This window comes from Scyliorhinus torazame, chromosome 3, assembly GCF_047496885.1.
Source record: "Scyliorhinus torazame isolate Kashiwa2021f chromosome 3, sScyTor2.1, whole genome shotgun sequence".
In the NCBI taxonomy this organism is placed as follows: Eukaryota; Metazoa; Chordata; class Chondrichthyes; order Carcharhiniformes; family Scyliorhinidae; genus Scyliorhinus; species Scyliorhinus torazame.
In genome coordinates, this window is record NC_092709.1 from 199,916,073 (window position 1) to 199,940,359 (window position 24,287).

Genomic DNA, 24,287 nt, shown 5'->3' on the forward strand with positions numbered 1-24,287 from the left:
AGAAACAGAGTTAATGTTTCAGGTCGGTGACCTTTTTTCAGGACTGAAGTTTAGATCAGGATAATCTGCTATTTCATTCTGTCTCGTGTGTTTTCTAAGGTTCCCCTAAAATGCATCTCAACTGCTCCTAATAGGTTTCACCTAAATTATCTATTGGCTTTTTGCCAGTTAACTTATATTAAGCCCAAAATTAACTCTGTCTTTCTGTTAAATATTTATATACATTTGTCAGAGATCACATCTCAAGCATGAAAAAAGTTTTCTAAGTCTTTCCTTGAACATTATGACCAGCTTTGTATTTGATTACTTCCTTGTTACTTGACAAATACAACGAGGTATACGATTCAGGAAATGATCTGATCAGAGAGACGTATAGGTTTTTGAAAAAATGTTTTTATTCGTTTTTGCACTTAATTTGTAACAACATTGCTGAATAAAGATTTAAATAATAAAAAAGAAAAGAGAACAAAAGATCCAAAGACAACACACAGTAGAATACAGAACGAAAATGGGGAAACAAAGTGATCCAGTGTAACACAAGAAACCTATATTCAAATTTGAGGTCTTTTAGCATTAGGCCCTCAGCAATCGGTTATCCCAACCTTATCGTTTCACTATTTATCTGCAGCCCGATGGTATTAAAACATACCAAGGGCTTGTTTGAGGTCACCTCGGTGCACCAGCTTTCTTTTGTAAAATATTTTAATTCAAATTTTCAACATTTTTACAACAATAAATACAACCCCAAAGCACCCCCCCCCCCCCCCCCCAACAACCCCTTGACGGTAACCAAATCCCCAAAGTGCAATATAAACAAACTCCCTCATCTCTGACACATTCTCCCAGTGGCTACAACTTGTTCAAGTCCCTATAAAAGTCTTCAAACACCGTATTCACATGCTCCGGCGCCACCACCAACACACTCGTCCCATCCCTAATGCGCACAATCTCCTTCGCTGCTGCTTGCTGATGGAGCTGGCATGCCAGCAATCAACTGGCCTTCTCACCATACTCACTCACAGATGACCCCCCCCAAAATCGCTCATCTCAGCCACCCTCCCATGGATAGAAGATCAAATTCCGCCTGCAACTCCTTTCTCCTCACCAAAAGTCTCAGCTCTGGGTCCTCCGCATATCTCCCTTCTCTGCACGAGGTGGATGTGGGCTTGGAGATGGGTCCAGCTGTGGGTTTGATGGCAGACCCAAACTTTTGCACTAAAACGGGGATGGTGATTGAGGAGTATGTGAAGTTTAACCAGAATGGGGAAGTCTTGCACATCTCCTGTCTACCTCCAAAATCTCTCCTATCAATCGCTGCAGTTCCTCCCGCGCCTCCCTATCCACCTTCGCCTCAAATGAAATTACCTTGCTCCTCCAAACACCTCAAGACCTCCCCTACATCGAAAATACACACCAACTCCAAACCTCCCCATACCCACCTCCTCCAAACTCCCAACACCCTACATAAAAACAAGCACCATAACCCAACAATCCTCCCCAAGCCACCTGATTATTTACACAAACAGTTAATGATAACATCCATAAAGGGAAAGACCAACATAAAGATAAAACCCAGTCAAAAAGCCATCATGTCCAAACTCAGTCCAGTCCCAGGCCTTCTACTTTTACAAACGCCTCTTCCTCAAATTAGTAGTCGTTATGCGTACCCTTAGCTTAACCGGGTAGACCACACCAAACTGCATGTTGTGTTTATTCAATGCCACCTTAACCCGACCAAAGGTCGCCCGTTTCCTCGCCAGCTCCGTTGTCAGATCCTGGTAGAAACGTACACCGCCGCCATCGCCGTCCCACTACTCCTCCCACTTGGGATTCAGCACGGGCAGCATGGTAGCACCTGTGGGTGAATCATAGAATTTACAGTGCAGAAGGAGGCCATTCGGCCCATCGAGTCTGCACCAGCCCTGGGAAAGAGCACCCCACTTAAAACTCTCACCTCCACCCTATCCCCGGAACCCAATAACCCGTCCTAACCTTTTTTGGTCACTAAGGGCAATTTATCATGGCCAATCCACCTAACCTGCACGTCCTTGGACTATGGGAGGAAACCAGAGCACGCCGAGGAAACCCACGCAGACACGGGGAGAACGTGCAGACTCCGCACAGCCAGTGACCCAGCGGGGAATCGAACCTGGGACACTGGCCCTGTGAATTCACAATGCTAACCACTTGTGCCACCGTGATGTTTGAGGTGCTGAAGGTGAAGGTAGTCCAGAGTCCAGAATTGGTCATTATTGGAGTGTCGGAAGATGCAGGAAACCAGGGGGTGAGAGAGGCTGACGTTTTGGCCTTTGTCACTCTGGTAGCCCAGTGACCTGTTCCTGTTTGGATGGACGGGCTCAGAGCCGCCGAACCAGAGGGTGTACGTGAGCGACCTTGCGCAGTTTCTTAGGGTGGAATAAAATCAAGTTCGCCTTGAGAAGGTCCATGGAGGGGTTTGCCCGGAGATGGAAACCATTTATCAATGTCTTCCAGGACAGTTAAGTCAGCAGGGAGGGCAGGGGTTATTTATTTGTTATGCGATTTCCTGTTTGTTCGTTTGTTCTCTTTTTAGTTATGTTTGATGTAGATATAAACGCCTTAATAAAAACATTTTAAAAATAACAGTATTGCCACCACCCTCACCCTCTGGACACTTGGTAGGTCTGTCCTAGCCAGTTCTTTCTTACCCTCAGTCGGTTTTTTTCCCTCAGACGTGTCTCTTGGAGGAAGACTATGTCAGTCCTCGGGCTTTTCAGATGGACAAAAAGTCTGGATCTGGATTGAGTTCCCTGAAATTCCAGGTGACTACCCTGATGGGGGTTTCTGTCTGCCCACCCCCCCCCCTGCAGAGTCAGCCATACTTACCACGTGGACGTGCCCCTGCATGCCGGAAGTTCCCTCTGTCTAGAGGTCATCAGAGATGGCCGTCGTTGTCTTCCTCTTTTTTCATAAATTTAGAGTACCCAATTCATTTTTTCCAATTAAGGGGGAATCTACGGTGGTCAATCCACCTACCCTGCACATCTTTGGGTGGTGGGGATGAAATTCACGCAAACAAGGGGAGAATGTGCAAACTCCACATGGACAGTGACCCAGCGCCAGGATCGAACCTGGGACCTCGGCGCCGTGAGGCAGCAATGCTAACCACTGTACCACCATGCTGCCCGTGGTTGTCTTCCTTGTCCCAGCTGTCCCCATGTGCAACCTGTTGTAACCAGCATACTAGTCTTCCCCCATCGCCTACTCCCACCTGTTCCCAGATTCTCTTCCCCCACCCCCAAACCAGCCCCTCTTCCCTTGCTGTTACCCCACTTTCACCTTTCTCCCCCCCCCCCCCCTCCACCCTCTTTGTTGTTCTCTCCCCCTTCCCCTCTTTTGCCAGGCACTCCCTCCCTTGCAAGTGCTGCACCGCAACACTCCACATGTTCACCAGTCTGGTGGCTCTCTCTTCTCCCCCCCGCCCCGAGAGCGTTTCCCCCTATCCATCACCCTTATTTCTAGCCCCTCCTTTCTCGTTTCAGTATCTCTCTGCCTTACCCCCGTCCCCATGGACGTGCAGGTTGTCATTCCCGAGAGCGGCAAGGACAGACAGAATAATTTTTAAAACAGCATTATTAATAGTCTGTGTGAGACAATTGCTGCTGTTTTCCCAGCCCGTTTTTTCATTTGCTTCTCCCAGCGTGTTGAAATAATATTCTTGTTGGTCTATATTACCCTTCCTGGGTAGAGCACCCAAACCAAACTTTTGCTCTCAAATAGTGCTTGGCCAGGTCAGCCCTAATGTCCTGGTATATGCAGATTGCATGCCCTTCCCATTTGCAGGGTCGTGTGTGTCTCGCTCTTTATCCTGAAATCTGAGGAGCTTTGCAATGATTGCCAATGGTGTTCTCCGCCCAGGCGGCCTGTGGGCCTGTCCACCTCTGGGGGCTTGGGAAAGCTTTCTCCCCCAAACAGCTTCCCTTGCATCTGCACTACATATTCCGCTGGGTTTCTGTCATCATGCCCTCAGGTAGCCCCACAATCTGGAGGTTCTGGCAGTGGGACTCATTAACCCTATATTTTCCACTGTTGTGTAAACTTGGATATCTTGTCCAACTTTTCCATGTTTCGAACTCTTTTGATTTCACTGTCTCTCCTATCTTGGTATCATTTTCAAATTTGAGCAATTTGCATGGAGTTTTTCGAACCAGGTCATTTACATCGATTCAAAACGGTAGTGGTCATAACATCACACTCATCTCATTCAACACTTCATCCAGTCTGACATAGCTTTGGGAATGGGTGGTAAACAATGTGCATTCATCAGGGTCTTTTACTCTGAATCGCCATATATATGATTTTGATAAATGGCCTTTCACATGAAACATTAACAAAATCCAAAGCCTTTTGAAAGTTTAAGGTAAACCATTTCATAGCTATTTGCATTGCTCACTTGGGTTTATAATAAGCTTTATTAGTGTCACAAGTAGGCTTACATTAACACTGCAATGAAGCTTCTGTGAAAATCCCCGAGTCGCCACACTACGGCGCCTGTTCCGATACACGGACGGAGAATTCAGAATGTCCAATTCACCTAACAAGCACGTCTTTCGGGACTTGTGGGAGGAAACTGCAGCACCCGGAGGAAACCCACACAGACACGGGGAGAACATGCAGACTCCACATAGACAGTGAACCAAGCCGGGAATCGAACTCTGGTCCCTGAAACTGTGAAGCAACAATGCTAACCACAGTGTTACTGTGCCCCGGGTTTTTACTTTAGCAAACAGTTGGGAGCTATGTGCATCTTCCAGTTGCATTTAATTTACCCATGCAATGTTTTACCATCCACCAACTTGGCCAGAAACATTTAATAAAATATGTTATTTATAGATGACCATTTATAGGCAATGGTCATCTATAAATAACATCCGACTACTGGACCTCATGTTGCCTTTGACCAGTTTGAACGTATACCCGTCCCAAAAGTATACTCAAGGGGAAGTGTAGCCACGTAAAATAGCTGCGTTCCGATTAATCTGGCCAAAACGCAGTTTAAAATGGCTAACCCGAAAGGCTGCTGGGAAAAGCAGCTAACAAGACACAAGCAGGCAGCTGCAGACAGTATTGCATATTCGACTCTGGGGAAGTTGGCCCAGATCGCTACTCAGGGCTATCAACAGCCCATCAACCCAGATATTTGCAGTTACATTCAGGACTGTTAGCAGCCCATCTATCCAGACAGCTGCAGTTAAATCGGCTATCCCCGGGAACAATTGCAACATATTAGCAATTGAATACCGGGCCAGACCTGTCGGCGCCTGCAGTGGCCGAAATAAAGGCAGGTGAACGACCACCCCCCGATCGAGGAATCGCCTCACCATTGGACACATTGACCCCAGAGATTGGGGACAGATCCAATCACTTGGGACTCAGGGTCAAGGGCCGCCCTGGGAGGCGGGAAGCCCCTAGGCCCTATAAAAGTGAGGGGCCAAGTTCAGATCTCTCTCTCTCTCATCTTCGCCTGCTCGAGACCTTCGCAAGACCAGCCACCGGCAACTGTAAGTTTGAATCCAACGATCGCTATCCGGTAGAGACACCTAGCAACCGACCTGTAGCAGCCTTTTGAATCCCGCGGGCCAGATCTGATTGGACAAGCCATTCGTTTCCCTGACCTGGTGGGCTCTTCCTAAGTTAAGTATTGGCCAGTAGTGATAGGTTTATTATATAGATAGTAGTCTTAGTGTATTAATATTGCTTGTTGTATATAATAAATGACCGTTGGTTTAATCCTTACTAAGCGGTGTGCTGTATTATTAATCATAACCTGAACTTGAACCACGTGGCGGTATCAGAAAGATACCTGGCGACTCGTGAGCAAAGGTGACGTAATCAGAGCAAATAGACTAAGGCTAAAAAGACCAACAGAAATCAGGACTGAGCATTGTATGAATTGAGCCCAATATCATTCAATTTACTATGAACTGTTTTATTTTCAATTATTTATTGTTGTTCCAAAGATTAGATTAACAGCCTATATTGCAGTCAATATAAATGATTATATATTAAGCAGCAGATACAAAGGTATGACTCATGCATTTACTAGGCAGTCCCAATCAGCATATCATATGCCATTAATTTCAGCGAGAAAGGCCTTCAAAACTCTAAACTTCCACAAATTCCAGCTCCTTTATCTCAAGGAATGAGCCACTGATCTGCATATGACAGCATCTCCAAACCAACCAGAGTTCCAAGGACAGAGACTTCAGTAAAATAGTACAATTGTGCAGAAGCCCCTCAGCTCTGCTCACAGCAGTATTCATAGCACAGATCCACCAGAAACACATTTATCGGAGTCCTCTGAAACACCCATGTGTTCTGTATTGCCAGCTTGAATCAATCGGTTCATTGATAATCAACGCAATGACAGAAACCCTATTTTTCTTGTCTCTACTCCAAGATTCAGCCTTCATGTTGCAGCCGAAGGGCACCCGCCGGCCGGCGCGAGTTGGCACATGCGCAGGAGTGCCAGATGTGTTCCCAGAACCACTGGCGTGATTCCTGCGCATGCGCTGGGGATTTCGTCTCCGCGCCGGCCATGGCAGATCTTTACACAGGCCGATGCGGAGGGAAAGAGTGCCCCCACGGCACAGGCCCGCCCGCAGATCGGTGGGCCCCGATCGTGGGCCAGGCCACTCTTTCCCCCCCCCCCCCCCCCCAACCCCCAGGACTCCGCAGGCCGCCCTCAGAGCCAGGTCCCGCCGGCACAGTCCTGGTCTAATCCACAACGGTGGGACTGGCTGAAAACGGGTGGCCGCTCAGCCCATTGGGGACCGGAAAATCGGCCGGGGGGGGCATTGTGAACGGCCCCCGACCGGCGCGACGTGATCCCCGCCCCCGCCAAAAAAAACGGCGCCAGAGAACTCAGTAGCTGGTGTCGGAGCGGGATTCACGCCGCCCCCGGCGATTTTCCGACCCGGCGGGGGGGGGTCAGAGAATCCCATCCAATGTCTTCAAGCTTTACCCTTACGTATAACTGCTCACATGTGCCTATCTTAATAAATTAACCCCTACATATGTGTCCTATTGAAAGGACAGGCAGATGGGGCGGGGTTGCATTGTTAGTAAGGAATGAAATTAAATCAGTAACAAGAAGCGATATAGCATAGGAAGGCATAGAATCTGTCTGGGTAGAGTTGAGGAATTGAAAAGGAAAAAAGACCCTGATGGGAGTGATGTGCAGGCCCCCAGCAGTAGTCAGGATGTGGGGCAGAAAATAAATCAGGAGATAGAAAAGGCATATAAGAAAGGCAATAAGCATGGGGGATTTCAATAAGCAAGTGGACTGCGAAAATCAGTTGGTAGTGGATCCCAAGAAAATAAATTTGTGGAATGTCTATGAGGTGTTTTTTGGAGCAGCCTGTGGTAGAGCTCACTAGGGAACAAGCAATTCTGGATTTGGTGATGTGTAATGAGGCAGACTTGATTAGGGAACTTAAGGTGAAGGAACCCTTAGGGAGCAGTGACCACAATATGATAGAATTTACCCTGCAGTTTGAGAGGGAGAAGCTGGAATCAGATGTAATGGCTTTACAATTAAATAAAGGTAACTACAAAGACATGAGGGAGGGGCTGGCCAGAGTTGATTGGAAAAGGAATCTAGCAGGGAAGACAGTGGAACAGCAATGGCAGGGGTTTTGGGGGGTTATTTCGGAAGCACAACAGAAATTCATCCCAAGGAGGGAACATGCCAAGGGGAGGACAAGGCATCCATGGCTGATGAGGGAAGTCAAGGACAGCATAAAGGCTAAAGAAAAAATATCCAAGGTGGCGAGGATTAATGGGAAACCAGAAGATTGCAGGGCCGCACGGTAGCATAGTGATTAGCACAATTGCTTCACAGCTCCAGGGTCCCAGGTTCGATTCCCGGCTTGGGTCACTGTCTGTGCGGAGTCTGCACGTTCTCCCCGTGTGTGCGTGTTTCCCCTCCGGGTGCTCCAGTTTCCTCCCACAGTCCAAAGATGTGCAGGTTAGGTGGATTGGCCATGCTAAATTGCCCTGAGTGTCCAAATTGCCCTTAGTTCGGTGGGGTTACTGGGTTATAGGGATAGGGTGGAGGTGTGCGGTTGGGTAGGGTGCTCTTTCCAAGAGCCGGTGCAGACTCGATGGGCCGAATGGCCTCCTTCTGCACTGTAACTTCTATGATTGGGAAGTCTTTCAAAGTGAGCAGAGGACAACTAAATAAAGCGATGCGGAGGGGAGGTGCGAAGGGGAGACAGCTGAACACGAATATACGGAGGCTGTTAGGGGTAATGATGATGCCCCCACCAGAGGGGGAAACGGAGATAGTAGTGGCGATGGATGCCGAGAAAGCATTTGATAGAGTGGAGTGGGATTATTTGTGGGAGGTGTTGAGGAGATTTGGTTTTGGAGAGGGGTATGTTAGATGGGTGCAGCTGTTGTATAGGGCCCCGATGGCGAGCGTGGTCACGAATGGACGGGGATCTGCATATTTTCGGCTCCATAGAGGGACAAGGCAGGGATGCCCTCTGTCCCCATTATTGTTTGCACTGGCGATTGAGCCCCTGGCGATAGCGTTGAGGGGTTCCAAGAAGTGGAGGGGAGTACTCAGGGGGGGGAGAAGAACACTGGGTATCTTTGTATGCGGACGATTTGTTACTGTATGTGGCAGACCCGGCGGAGGGGATGCCAGAAATAATGCGGATACTTGGGGAGTTTGGGGATTTTTCAGGGTATAAATTGAACATGGGGAAAAGTGAGTTGTTTGTGGTGCATCCAGGGGAGCAGAGTAGAGAAATAGAGGACCTACCGTTGAGGAAGGTAACAAGGGACTTTCGTTACCTGGGGATCCAGATAGCCAAGAATTGGGGCACATTGCACAGGTTAAATTTAACGCGGTTGGTGGAACAAATGGAGGAGGATTTCAAGAGATGGGATATGGTATCCCTGTCACTGGCAGGGAGGGTGCAGGCGGTTAAGATGGTGGTCCTCCCGAGATTCCTCTTTGTGTTTCAGTGCCTCCCGGTGGTGATCACGAAGGCTTTTTTTAAAAGGATCGAAAAGAGCATCATGGGTTTTGTGTGGGCCGGGAAGACCCCGAGAGTGAGGAAGGGATTCTTACAGCGTAGCTGGGATAGGGGGGGGCTGGCACTACCGAGCCTAAGTGAGTATTATTGGGCCGCTAATATTTCAATGGTGAGTAAGTGGATGGGAGAGGAGGAGGGAGCGGCGTGGAAGAGATTAGAGAGGGCGTCCTGTAGGGGGACTAGCCTACAGGCTATGGTGACAGCCCCATTGCCGTTCTCACCGAGGAACTACACCACAAGCCCGGTGGTGGTGGCTACACTGAAGATTTGGGGACAGTGGAGACGGCATAGAGGAAAGACTGGAGCCTTGGGGGGGTCCCCGATAAGAAACAACCATAGGTTTGCCCCGGGGGGAATGGATGGGGGATATGGAATGTGGCAAAGAGCAGGAATAACGCAACTGAAAGATCTGTTTGTGGATGGGAAGTTCGCGAGTCTGGGAGCGCTGACCGAGAAATATGGGTTGCCCCAAGGGATTGCATTCAGGTATATGCAACTGAGGGCTTTTGCGAGGCAACAGGTGAGGGAATTCCCGCAGCTCCCAACACAAGAGGTGCAGGACAGTGTGATCTCAAAGACATGGGTGGGGGATGGTAAGGTGTCAGATATATATAGGGAAACGAGGGACGAAGGGGAGACTATGGTAGATGAACTAAAGGGGAAATGGGAAGAAGAGCTGGGGGAGGAGATCGAGGAGGGGCTGTGGGCAGATGCCCTAAGCAGGGTAAACTCGTCGTCCTCGTGTGCCAGGCTAAGCCTGATTCAGTTTAAGGTATTACACAGGGCGCATATGACTGGAGCACGGCTCAGTAAATTTTTTGGGATGGAGGATAGGTGTGCGAGGTGCTCGAGAAGCCCAGCGAATCAGACCCATATGTTTTGGTCATGCCCGGCACTACAGGGGTTTTGGATGGGGGTGACAAAGGTGCTTTCAAAAGTAGTGGGGGTCCGGGTCGAACCAAGCTGGGGGTTGGCTATATTTGGGGTTGAACAAGAGCCGGGAGTGCAGGAGGCGAGAGAGGCCGATGTTTTGGCCTTTGCGTCCCTAGTAGCCTGGCGCAGGATATTGCTAATGTGGAAAGAAGCCAAGCCCCCGGGGGTGGAGACCTGGATAAATGACATGGCAGGGTTTATAAAGCTAGAGCGGATTAAGTTCGTTCTCAGGGGGTCGGCTCAAGGGTTCACCAGGCGGTGGCAACCGTTCGTCGAATACCTCGCAGAAAGATAGATGGAATGGAAAAAAGAAGACAGCAGCAGCAGCCCAGGATGGGGGGGGGGGGGGGGGGGGGGGGGGGGGGGAGAAGAGGAGGAACCAGAAGGACTCTCAGGGTTGTTAATATATACTGTATAATATGTATAGGTCGTTGCTACAAATAATTATATATTGGACTGTTAAATTATATTTTTGGAGAGTGTTACTTGTGATAAGGCAGTTGCCAATTAGGGTTAGTTTTCATTGTTGTTATTTATTATTTATTCATTTTCTGTTTATAAAATAGGTCATTGTTATTTGTGTTGTTATAATATTGTGTAAAGGATGCACAATGTACTGTGTTGGTTGACCAAAAACTTTCAATAAAATATTTTATTAAAAAAAAGAGGAGGGGAGGGGGGAATTAAATATGAGTGTAAGCTAGCTAGTAATATAAAAGAAAGCAATAGCTTTTTTTCAGTAAAAAAAGGTAAGACAGAGGCAAGAATAGGCATTGGACCACTGGAAAATGAGTAGCAATAGGAAACAAAGAAATGGCAGAGGAACTGAATAGTTACTTTGCATCAGTCTTAAATGGTTGAAGACACCAGTGGGATACCAGAACGTCATGAGAATCAGGAGGCAGAGGTGAGTGTACTGGCCATCACTAAGGAGAAGGTTCTGGGGAAACTGAAAGGTGTGAAGGTGGATAAATCATCTGGACTGGATGGACTACACCCCAGGGTTCTAAAGGAGATAGTGGAGGCATTGGTGGTGATCTTTCAGGAATCATTGGCAGCAGGAAGGGTCCCAGAGGACTGGAAAATGGCTAATGTAACACCGCTGTTTAAGAGGGGAGGAAGGCAGAAGTCGGGAAATTACAGGCCGGTTAGCCTGACTTTGTCTTGGTAACATTTTAGAGTCCATTATTAAAGATGAGATTGCGGAGTACTTGGATTTGCATGATAAAATAGGACTGAGTCAGTTCGGCTTCGTCAAGGGGAGGTCACATCTGCCAAATCTGTTAAGAGTTCTTTGAGGAAGTAACAAGGAAGTTAGACAAAGGAGAACCTGTGGACGTGATCCATTGAGAATTCCAGAAGGCAATTGAAAAAGTGCCGCATAGGAGACTGTTAAATAAGTTAAGAGCCCATGGTGTTAAGGGTAAGATACTGGCATGGATAGAGGATTGGCTGACTGGCAAAAGGCAGAGAGTGGGGATAAAGGGGTCTTTTACAGGCTGGCAGCCAGTGACTCGTGGTGTGGCTCAGGGGTCGGTGTTGGGACCAAAGCTTTTCACAATATACATAACAATCTGGAAGAAGTGAAAAAGAAGTTGGAAGCGTCTTAAAGGACACTTAAGTCTTGAAGGAGTTATGTGGCGGCGGTTTGTAATTTTTGTAATTCTTGCATCGGTTCAAATAAGACTGTATGGGGTTCTGGGTTAAGTATTGGGCTGGGGTGGTGGTTTGAGGGTGTTTTGTTTTTGCAGAGATCGGATGCGGAGGGGGGAGGGGGCCCCTGACTGTGGGAGGTTGGGTCTGGTTTCAAGCGATTGTTTCTGCATTGGTTTATGTTCATTTATTTTACTTGAGGTTGTTTACTTACTGGGGACTGCAATGTTTTTAAATGGTTTATGCATGTCGGGAGAGGGGTTCGAACAATCGGGAGCCAGACTGTTTGGCACCAAGGGCGGGGGCTGTGGGGGTCAGCTGACTCTCGGAAATGTGGTTGGGGGTGCACATGTGCTAAGATGGTGCTCGACCTGGGGGATTAGGTTTCGGGGGCTGTTGTGGGGGGGGCGGGGGGCTGCTTCGCTGACAGGGGAGGAACTATTATCGGGGAACAAAAGGGAGGTCGGGGGCGGTTGCTGCTTGTGGGGGAGCTCGGGGAAGCGGGGGGCGCGGGCTCTGGGCTGGCCAAAAAAAGGTTATGGCTAGTCGGCAGCGGCAGGGAGGGGGGGGGGGGGGGTGGTAGCCCCCGGTCCAGGCTGATTACGTGGAATGTGAGGGGTTTGAATGGGCCGGTCAAAAGGGCTCGCGTTTTTGCGCATTTAAAGGGCTGAGGGCAGACGTAGCAATGCTTCAGGAGACACATCTAAAGATTATTGATCTGACGAGATTGAGAAAGGGGTGTGTTGGTCAGGTGTTTCACTCTGGGCTGGACTCAAAGACCAGGGGGGCGGGGGGAGCGATATTGGTCAGCAAGCGGGCGGCATTTGAAGCGGGAAGAATTGTGGCAGATAAGGGGGGGGGTAGATATATTATGGTGAGTGGGAAGCTGGAGGGTATACGGGTGGTGCTTGTAAACATATACACTCTGAACTGGGACGATGTGGGATTTATGAGACGGGTGTTAGGCAAGATCCCGGAGCTAGAGTCCCATGGCTTGATCATGGGGGGGCACTTTAACACGGTCATTGATCCCGATCTGGACCGGTCAAAATCCAGGACTGGCAGGAGGCCTGCTGTGGCGAAGGAGTGGGGGGGTTTCATGGAGCAGATGGGGGAGACGGGGGGGGGGGGGGGGGGGGGGGGAGAGAGACGGGGGGGGGGGGGGGGGGGGGGACCTGTGGAGATTCAAATGGCCGAGGGCGAAGGACTTTTTGCTTTTTTTCTCATGTCCATAAAGTTTATTCTTGCATTGATTTTTCTTTTGTCCTAAGGAGGGCGCTAATTCCAAAGGTGGCGGGGATGGAATATTCGGCGATTGCAGTCTCTGATCATGCCCCGCATTGGGTGGATTTGCGGTTGAGTGAGGAGGGCAGCGCCCGCTCTGGAGACTGGATGTGGGGTTGTTAGCGGACGAAGCGGTCTGCTGGCGGGTGAATAGGTCCATTCAGAATTACCTGGATACAAACAATACGGGTGAGGTATCAGCAGCAGTGGTTTGGGAGGCTCTGAAAGCAGTTGTAAGAGGGGAACTAATTTTGATTCGGTCCCACAGAGAAAAGGTGGAACGAGCAGAGAGGGAGAGATTAGTGCAGGAGATACTTCGAGTGGATAGTAGATATGCGGAGGCCCCGGACGCAGGGCTCTTGAGGGAGCGTCGGAAACTACACGCAGAGTTTGAGTTGTTGACCACGGGGAGGGCGGTGGTGCAGTTGAGGAGGGCAAAGGGGGGCGGTCTACGAATATGGAGAGAAGACGAGCAGGATGTTGGCGCACCAGCTTAGGAAGAGAGAAGTGGCCAGGGAGATTGGGGGAATAAGGAATAGGGAGGGTAACATGGTCTTGGACCCAGGGGGGGGGGGGGATAAAGAATTTTATGGCAAACTATATGAGTCAGAACCCCCGCCTGGTGTAGAAGAGATGAGGCAGTTCCTGGATCAGTTGAGGTTTCCGAGGGTGGAGGAGGACCTGGTCGAGGGGCTGGGGGCCCCGATTGAAGCAGGGGAAATTGTTAAAGGGCTGGAGGGCATGCAGTCGGGCAAGGCTCCGGGGCCGGACGGTTACCCAGTAGAATTCTATAAGAAGTACTCACAGGTGTTGTGTCCACTGCTGATGAGGACCTTTAATGAGGCTAAAGAGAGGGGAATCCTCCCCCCAACGATGTCGCAGGCCTCAATTTCACTCATCCTTAAACGAGAAAAAGACCCGGAGCAATGTGGGTCATATAGGCCGATCTCGTTTTGAATGTAGATGCCAAGCTGCTGGCTAAGATTTTGGCCACTAGGATAGAGGACTGTGTCCCGGGGGTGATAGGGGAGGGCCAAACCGGATTCGTTAAGGGTAGACAGCTCAATGCTAATGTTCGGAGGCTTTTGAATGTAATTATGATGCCCTCAGAAGGAGAGGAGGCGGAGGTGGTGGTTGCGATGGACACGGAGAAGGCTTTTGATCGGGTGGCGTGGGAGTATTTATGGGAGACGCTGGTAAGGTTTGGGTTTGGTGAGGGCTTCATCGACTGGGTGCGATTGCTCTACCAGGCGCCAGCAGCGAGTGTGTGCACAAACCGGCTGAGGTCGGGGTACTTTAAGGTACATGGAGGGACGAGGCAGGGGTGCCCCCTCTCCCCATTGCGGTTCGCTCTGGCTATAGTGCCGCTGGCCATGGCACTGAGAGCACCAAGGAAGTGGCAGGGGCTGGTTCGGGGTGGGGGTTTCGCTGTACGCGGACAATCTGCTCTTATACATCTCGGACCCGGTGGAGGGATGGGAGAGGTTATGCAGATCTTGGGGGAATTTGGCAGGTTCTCAGGTTACAAATTGAACATGGGAAAAAGTGAATTGTTTGTGATCCAGGCAAAGGGGCAGGAGAGGAGACTGAAGGAGCTGCCACTCAGGATGGCAGAGAGGAGCTTTCGCTACCTGGGAATACAGGTGGCTCGGAAATGGGAGGAATTACACAGGCTCAACCTAACCCGGCTGGTGGAGCAAATGGAGGGGCCTTTAAAAGATGGGATATGCTCCCGCTAATCGCTGGTGGGGAGGGTGCATACCGTGAAAATGACAGTGCTCCCCAGATTTTTGTTTGTCTTCCAGTGCCTCCCCATCTTCATCCCCAAGGCCTTTTTCAAGCGGGTAAACAAGATTATTTTGGGCTTTGTATGGGCGAATAAAACCCCACGGGTGAAGAAAATGTTGTTGGAGTGCAGTCGGGGGGAGGGTGGGTTGGCGCTGCCGAACTTCTGCAACTACTACTGGGCGGCGAATATAGTGATGATTAGGAAGTGGGTAATGGGGGAGGGGTCAGTATGGGAGCGGATGGAGGCAGCATCATGCAAAGGCACCAGTTTGGGACCACTGGTAACAGCACCTCCTCTGTTCTCACCAGCCCGTTACTCCACTAGCCCGGTGGTGGTGGTGGCGACATTGAGGATCTGGGGGCAATGGAGGAGGTATAAGAAGGTGAAGAGTGCATCAGTCTGGACCCCGATTTGCAATAGCCACAGGTTCGCGGCGGGCAGGATAGATGGCAGGTTCTGAAGTTGGCAGAGAGCATGAATTAGACGGATGGGAGATCTATTCATAGACGGGAGCTTTCCCAGTCTGAAGGCGCTGGAGGACAAGTTCAAGCTGCCGCCGGGGAATGATTTCAGATATTTACAAGTCCGGGACTTTGAGGAAACAGGTGTTGGCTTTCCCGTTGATCCTGCCACAGGGGATACAGGACGGAGTAGTGTCCGGTACCTGGGTGCAGATGGGGAAAGTGTTGGATATCTATCAGGAGTTCTTGGAGGCGGAGGAGACCCCAGTGGAGGAACTGAAGGGCAAGTGGGAGGAGAAGCTAGGTAGGGAGTTAGAGGCGGGTCTGTGGGCAGACGCCCTAAGCAGGGTTAATTCCTCCTCATGTGCCAGGCTCAGTCTAATACAGTTCAAGGTGGTGCACCGGGCACACATGACGGCGGCAATGATGAGCAAGTTTTTCGGGGTACAAGATAGATGTGCGAGGTGTGCGGGAAGCCCAGCAAACCATGTCCACATGTTTTGGGCATGCCCAAAGCTTGGTGGATTCTGGCAGGGGTATGCCAAGGCAATGTCCAAGGTGCTAGGTACGCGGGTGGTGCCAGGTCCAGAGATAGCGATCTTTGGAGTGTCAGACAACCCGGGAGTTCAGGGAGTGAAAGAGGCCGACGTTCTGGCCTTTGCCTCCCTGGTAGCCCAGAGATGGATCCTGTTAATGTGGAGGGACTCAAAGCCCCCCCCCCCCCCCGAGTATGGAGACTTGGGTCAGTGACACGGCTGGATTTCTCAAGCTGGAGAAAATAAAGTTTGCCTTGAGGGGGTCAATGCTGGGGTGCTGTTGGAGGTGGCAGCCGTTCGTCGACTTTCTCAGGGAAAATTTAAATGTCAGCAGAAGCAGCATTCTGAAGGTGGGGGGGGGGGGGGGGAAAGAGAGGAGAGTAGGTGCAATATGGTTAAGGGATGTACAGAAGGGGTTGGGTGGGAAATGTCTAGTTTACCATGTTGATGTTTATGTTATTATTGTTTTGTTTGTTATTGTTATAAAAATTTAGCAAATGCTTCAATAAAAATACATATTTTTTAAAAACAGTCTGGAAGAAGGAACAGAGGGGTAGATAGTATTGAGGAAGTGGGGGGGGGGGCTACAGAAGGACGTGGACAGGCTAGGAAAGTGGGCAAAGAAGACTGTGATGGTCAATCATAGTCTTCTGATGTGGAGATGCCGGCGTTGGACTGGGATGAGCACAGTAAGAAGTCTTACAACACCAGGTTAAAGTCCAACAGGTTTGTTTCGAATCACGAGCTTTCGGAGCACTGCTCCTTCCTCAGGTGAATGAAGAGGTGGATTCCAGAAACATTTATATAGACAAAGTCAAAGATGCAATACGATACTTTGAATGGGAGTCTTTGCAGGTAATTAAGTTGTTACAGGTCCAGGGGCTGGTTTAGCACAGGGCTAAATCGCTGGCTTTTAAAGCAGACCAAGGCAGACAGCACGGTTCAATTCCCGTACCAGCCTCCCCGAACAGGCGCCGGAATGTGGCGACTAGGGGCTATTCACAGTAACTTCATTTGAAGCCTACTTGTGACAATAAGCGATTTTCATTTCAGATGGAGCTGGTTAAAGAGGTGTGAATTGCCTCAAGCCAGGACAGTTGGTAGGATTTTGCAAGCCCAGACCAGATGGTTGGGCATGTCACATCACATTCACCTCCCACCATCTGGCCTGGGCTTGCGAAATCCTACCAACTGTCCTGGCTTGGGACAATTCACACCTCTTTAACCTGCTCCATCTGGACCTGTAATGACTTAATTACCTGCAAAGACTCACATTCAAAGTATCGTACTGCATCTTTGACTTTGTCTGTCTGTATAAATGTTTCTGGAATCCACCTCTTCATTCACCTGAGAAAGGAGCAGTGCTCCAAAAGCTAGTGATTCGAAACAAACCTGTTGGGCTTTAACCTGGTGTTCGAAGACTTCTTACTATAGTCTTCTCGCATTTTTGTGCACAGGTGAAGAAAGGTCACTTGGGGGAGGCAGCAAATAGCAGGGAACTATTACAACACTTGATGCAGCGATAATAGGAATGTAGAAATTATATTAAAACATATTGCTTGTCTCCACCCAATTATTTTCAACATTCAGTGTAAATACCAATTCATTATGAATATGTATTAAATAGTATTTATATTCCCCTTGTGGTGCTAACCAGTTTTGACTTGCTATGGACAGCATGGTGGCAAAGTTATTAGCACTGCTGTCTCACAGCGCCAGGGACCCGAGTTCAATTCCGGCCTAGGGTGATTGTTGGTGTGGAGTTTGCTCGTTCACCCATGTCTGCGTGGGTTTCCTGCGTATGCTCTGGTTTCTTCCCACAGTCCAACGACGTGCAGATTAGGTGGATTGTCCATGATCAATGTGCAGGGTTACAGGGATAGGGTGGGGGAGTGGGCTCTTTTGGAGGGTCGGTGCAGATTTGATGCGCCTCCTATTGCACTGTAGGGATTCTATGGATAGCTATTATTTAAACAGCAAAATCTATTTATGGAATTAAAATGGTATTAAAGTAAATGGACATTGTTCAGATTGAAGAAAGGTCGGATTGGCCCCAATAATCATTACTGAATTCAGTTTCGTTTTGGCTTAATTTTGTGCACCCTATTTTGAAAATGTCCAACAAAAAGGGAGATTCATCAAATCGCGAAAAGAAATGTTCAGACTTTCGAAATTCACAGACAGGTTAACAACATGAGCAGACAGCTGACAAATAATTTAACATGGACAAGTATGAGCTAATACATTTTGGTTAATAATGGAAGTATATACTAAATTAAAACTCGAGGATTCACAAATGCAATCCGCTAAAAATAAAAAACACCCTTTTACAAATAAACATTTGACCGGGTCGCAGAAAGGGGGGTTTGGCCATCCTGAGCTTTATTAACTATTACTGGGCGGCCAACATATCAATGATCAGGAAGTGGATAGTGGGGGAGGGGTCGGTTTGGGAGCAAGTGGAAGCGGCATCCTGCAAGGGTATGAGTTTGGAGGCTCTACTAACTGCGCCTCTGCCAATCTTGCCGGCTCAGTACTCTACAAGCCGTGGTGGCAGCCCTAAGGGTGTGGGGGCAATGGAGGCAGCACATGGGATTGGAGGGGGTGTCAGTGTGGTCACTGATTTGTGACAACCACCAGTTTGCCCCGAGGGGGCTGGATGGGGGCTTCAGGAGATGGCAGCGGGCAGGGATTGAGAGATTTGGGGACCTTTTCATCAAGGAGGGCTTTCCAACCTTGGAGGCACGAGAGGACGAGTTTTGAGTTGCTGGGTGGGAATGGCTTTCGGTACCTTCGGCGAGACTTTTTACGGAGGCATGTTCCAAGCTTTCCTCGCCTCCCCCGAGGGGACTATAGGACAAGGTGATGTCAAAAACAGGGGTTGGAGAGGGGAGAGTTTCAGAGATATACAAGGAGTTGATGGAGTGGGAAGGGGCCCCTATCAGAGAGGTGAAGAGGAAGTGGGAAGAGGAGCTGGGAGGAGAGCTGGAAATTGAATTGTGGGAAAAAGCTTGAAGAGAGTCAATTCATCCTCGTTGTGTGCCAGACTTAGCTTGATCCAGTTCAAGGTGGTCCACAGGGCCCACGTGATGGCAGCCCAGATGAGCAGGTTGAGGAGGTGGAGGACAGATGTGGGCTGTGTGGGGGTAGCCCGGCGAATCATGTACATATGTTTTGGGCACGTCCGAAATGGAGGGGATTCTGGCAGGGTTTTACGGACGTTATGTCAGAAGTCCTGGAAGGGAGGGTAACTCGGAGTCCAGAACTGGCAATATCTGGGGTGTCGGAAGATCCGGAGGCCAAGGGAGGCCGATGTTCTGACCTTCTCCTCCCTGGTGGCCTGGAGATGGAGGGACTCGGAGCTCCCGAAATCAGGAGTGTGGGTCAGCGATATGGCAGGGTTTCTCAATCTGGAAAAAATCAAGTTCGCCTTGAGAGGATCAACTCAGGGGTTCACCCGGAGATGGCGGGGCAGGGGGGGGGGGGGGGGGGGGGGAAGAGAGAGAAACAGGAGGCATGGCAATGTTAGATAAGGACATGGAACTTAGTATACAGGTAATTAGGGAATAGGGCAGGGGTAGTAGGGGACGTAGTTTTCTGTTTTTTGTTCTTTTAGGTGTTTTGCGTGTGTCGGCATGCGCGGTTGTTTTAAGAAAAGTTAATGTGTTAAACTGTAAAAATTACAAACGCTTCAATAAAATATTTGCTAAAAAAAACATTTGTACAAGAGGAAAGAATGTATTTGTAACTGCCATTCGTGAATGCAAGACATCCCAATCACTTTACAGGAAAATTAAACATCTTTGGCCTGTGGTTACTGTTGTCAAAAGCTAATTACTGCGAATGCTGGGACCTGAATCAAGAACAGAAAATACTGGATGTGTGTGTGTGTGCGTGCGTGTTGGGCTTCACTGGAACATTCCAGCAGGCCAAGGATGGACATGTGGACGCGGGAGTAGAACAGTGAGTTGAAATGGCAAGCGACAGGAAGGTCCTAATGTAGAGTTCCACAACTTCAGACAGTGAACTCTCTCCTCCACCTTCACCCCACTTTTTATTTCTATCAATTTATTTTCATTCCTTCCATTGATCTGTTTTTCCCTCACCATTGTTCCCCCTCCCCACACTCCACTTGGGCCAACTGTTCCTAGTGGCCCTTCAACACACTGCTCACTTTTGTTCTCAATTTACAAATTCTAATCTATATGTGCCACTATCAGCATCCTTCTTAGTCTTAATCATCCCATTTACATTCCTTTCGTCTCTGCCCTCAACATTGTTGTCACTCTCCACCTATCACTGGCCCCCTATCCTGCCCCACCACTGCTTACTACAGTATAAATCTAACCTTATTTCCAGTTCTCTCTAGCTTTGACGAAGAGCCATCCAGACTTGAAACATTTACTTCCCTTCTCTCGCTCTCCACAGATGCTGCTGAAATTTTCCAGTATGTTCTGTTTTTGTTACTGTCGTCATGATGGAAAATACAGCAATGAACTTGTGCACACCAAGGTGCACAAATAGTAATTATATAACTATACACTTAATAAATAGCATTTTATGCCACCTCTGAAACAATAAAACATCCCCAGACACTGGCGTGTTATCAAACTATTTGACACCGAAGCACAAAAGAAAATACCAGGACATAAAGAGGTCGGTTTCAAGGAAGGCTTAAAGGAGAAAAGAGAGGTAAAAAGGCAGAAAGGTTTTGCGAGAATTCTGCAACTTAGGGCTGAAACAGGTGAAGGCATGACTACCAAATGAAGTGGCTAAAATCAGCAATGCACAAGATGCATGGATCTGCTGTTGGGTTGGAGGTGGTTACAAAGACCTGGTGGGGCAAGGGTATTTGGGTTTTGAAAACAAACACTGAATCCTAAAATCAAGGCTTATTGAGGCATAAAATTGACCAGGACACTGTGATAACCCCCTACTCTTCATTAAATATTACACTGCTGCATGACTAACATTTCAGCCAACCAATGATGGATTTATACAAAATATTAATTAGGTCACAATTAAGAGTATTGGCTGTCCCATCACATCCCAAGGGCATTAACCAATAATGTAGAGACATCAGGAAACTGCTCAGGATGGGAAGTTGTATTTGAGAGATATGCAACATTAGATCTCTTTCCACCATAGCAGAAAAGACTGAGGAAATGTAATGAACATTTTAAAAACTTTTTTATGTTGATGGAACAATTGTTTCTGTTTTGGTGATGGGTGGTGAGATGTCAACAATTTAAAATCATTAGGTGTGGCAAAGATATGACAAGATATTTTTTACATTCAGAAATTCCAGCATAACTGGAAGACATTAGATTGCAATGTCTTGATGTCATTGTATAAATTATGTTTTTAAAAGCATTTTAGCCAGAGTGTGGAGAGAGAGACAGAAACTATGCTTAAGGAAAAAGGAAATGTTTTAAGCAGAGGAAAGGTATAACGTTATGGCAAAGGTGGATTGGATTAGTTTTGAACTGCTCCATCAAAATTAGAGCACAGCCAGGTTGGGTCAAATGGTCTCCATCGGTGTTGCGAAACTTGTATGTTTGGTGGTTTGTGGGGCAATCTTGTTTGCAAAATGGCTGCTGTACTAGCCAACACACAGTAATTCATTTCGAGAAACACTTTTAAGGTAGCTTAGATGGATGCTATAAAGAGCATGAATGCGAATTTATATCACAAACTTGCTGATCTGTAATAATTTAAAAGGTACCATCTGACTACACTTTAAGAGGTTTGCAAACCAAAGTAATTTTTAAATTTGTTTTTTTTAAAATCATAAACAAGTCTTTTCGAAGTTGAAAAGCCACTCAATAACAAAATATTAACCAGTTCTGGCAGCCAAACAAAATCTCACTGGATGTGCAATAATTAAAGTCACTACACAAACCTAAGCACAATTACTTATGTATAAAGTAGAAACTCGAAAAAGAAGCCACCGGCGAAATATGACGATCAGCTCCAGTCGTTACAGATAATCAATGTGCCTGTCCTATGTAAACACGTCTCAGACCAGAGAAACTCGACAAGGACATTAAGGCGAACAAGACACCAGCTAATCTGTTGCCTTCCAGTTCAAGTGGAATTTTCCTGCTCAAGATGTCGTCACCTATTCTTGACAACGTATTTTCTATATCTTTCACATTTTCCCCTCCTTGACTTTTTAAAAGTACGCGTAGCCCATTTGTAAACGGTTAGATCGTAACACAGCAAGAGAAATAAACGGTTAAACTGATTCTCCTCTACACAAAGTGCCGTTCTTCCTTATCAGCCAATAGCAAACACAGTAAAACACTTCCTGCAAACAGGGAGAGGGGGGAGGCGGGAGGTCCGCTTGAAGCATCTTGTGGTTTCTAAAATACTCAAAACGGCGAAAGAAAAACATAAACCGCCGAAGCTTTTGCCGTATCATCAGCTCAATTAGTATCAAAGTAAATGTCGAACTGGTGCAGGAGACATTGAGCATTACTTTACTTCCTGCATTGGCACTAATCCACTGTCCATAAAGTATCTTCACTGCCTAAACAACTCCAGAACGATTCATTTCCAGTCATATCTGTTACTTGCAAAAGGAAATGCGGACCTTTTCTCGGTTTTGTACCTTGGCTCGGTGCAGCTTCAGACTGCGCGGCTGGGACGCACCATGGCCGCGCGCACTTGTCTCCTGGGCTGCAATCAGTCCTGTGCCGCTGCTCAGGTGTGCGGGCCAGGGTTCGGCTCCTCGCGCTCTGCCTTTACCTGCCCGCCCGCGAGCAGGAGGCTCCGCTCCTCAACACAGCAACAGCCGCTCCAGCGCTTTTCTGTGCGGGCTGTGAAACGGACACTTCACCCCGTCAGCCTAACAGACTCACACACACCGATTGATTCAACCAACACCGCAAAGCAACAAACATGCGCAACCCAACAGCTAGAGCACGCTGGGACAAACTGTTCTTGGAAGGCTCTGCAAAGAAAAGCAGAAATTCTACATTTAGTCGTTCTCGTTGAAAATCAAGTTATTTCAAAGAAAATCGCTGGAGTGTGAAGTAAAAAGGAAATGCACAATGAATCATAAGAACTAAGAGTATTGGTCAGAAATTCCACTGTAGGACCGATTGTACCGGGTGTGTAAGATCCCACACAGTGTCATAGAAATCACCCAATTGTCGCTCTTTTGGCTAATGTTTTAAAGCATTTCGATGTCAGTAACCGCCTACCTGAAATAGTCACACACTCCTTCGCAAGCATCTGTCCTAAGATTCAGTAGATGGTGTCAAAGACTTTAATTTACCAGATCGCCGCTCCTTCATGGTATGGTAGCTGGGTCAAAATCCAGGAACTTGCCTTCCTCGCAGCCCTGTGGATGTACATGGGGACCACATGGATTGCTGAGTTCTAGAAGGCGGATCACCACCACCTGCTCAAGAGCAATTCAGGAGAGGATTCAAATGCTGCCCCGGCCAGCAGTGCCCACATCCTGTGAAAGAATAGAAAAAGAAACATAAATTATGATCAGCAAGTTCGATAAATACAAAAAGGTGTGACCATTAGTTGCCTCAAGTTTCCTTAGAGCACCACTCTTAAAAGTGGCAGGTTTTGTCTCTTAAAATAGTTTCGTGCCACTGTGTTTACATCTGTGCAACTAAACACCTCATACTTGTTGTCTTTGGTGGCGATATCCTTCCATCCCCAAAAGATGACGAACATGCAGCTGAATATCTATTTCAGATGTGTGGCTTCATATGGCACTCCTTTGCTGATGGCTGAAAAGGCCAATCCTTGAGAGGAAGGTTATGCCATAAGTGCCGTATATGAGGTTTCCATGTGTTGGTGTGGGTTATTGTGTTTGGCATTGGCACCTGTTGTCAAGCCGCCATAGCCACTGGTCCATCATAGTGGTGCACGTCAACCCACAAGAGGTGTCACCATTTTCCTCTGTCATCAGCCAGTTGCGATGCGATAATCAATGTTTGGACTTCATGACTTGCTTGCAAGCATCCTTGAAGTGGAGCTTTGGGTGGCCCACTGGTCATCGGGTTCAGGTTACCTCACTGTACAGAAGGTCTTTAATATACAAGCATCTTACATCCAGTAGGCATTCACAAGCCAACAAACTCCATCTGTTTGATGAGTGCTAGCAAACCTGGAAACACTGCCTTTCAGAGGATTACCAGCTGGGATAGAACATAACATAGAAACATAGAAAATACAGCACAGAAAGGCTCTTCGGCCCACGATGTTGTGCCGAACCTTTGTCCTAGATTAATCATAGATTATCATTGAATTTACAGTGCAGAAGGAGGCCATTCGGCCCTTTGAGTCTGCACCAGCTCTTGGAAAGAGCACCCTACCCAAACTCAACACCTCCACCCAACACCAAGGGCAATTTGGACATTAAGGGCAATTTATCATTGGCCAATTCACCTAACCCTAACATTATGGATGTACCATAATGCTGCAGATAGTGAAGATGGAAATGGTTGAACTTCTTTTCTTGATACCTGTAAACCATCCAGGTTTCACAGCCATACAACAAGGTGCTGAAATCACAGGC

General features: G+C 48.1%; 1 protein-coding gene across 2 annotated transcripts in view; it reads right to left on the bottom strand.

The window, feature by feature from the left end:
• The window catches only part of tec (tec protein tyrosine kinase), a 266,972-nt gene extending 244,329 nt beyond the window's left edge, over positions 1-22,643 (bottom strand). The window contains exon 1 of one of the 2 annotated variants that reach the window (XM_072496724.1): positions 22,356-22,643. The gene's annotated coding sequence lies outside the window, so the exon portion shown is untranslated. Of the gene's footprint in view, positions 1-22,337 lie in introns of both variants that reach the window. The other variant, XM_072496725.1, reaches the window with a different exon arrangement.
• Between the last annotated feature and the right edge of the window lie 1,644 nt (positions 22,644-24,287).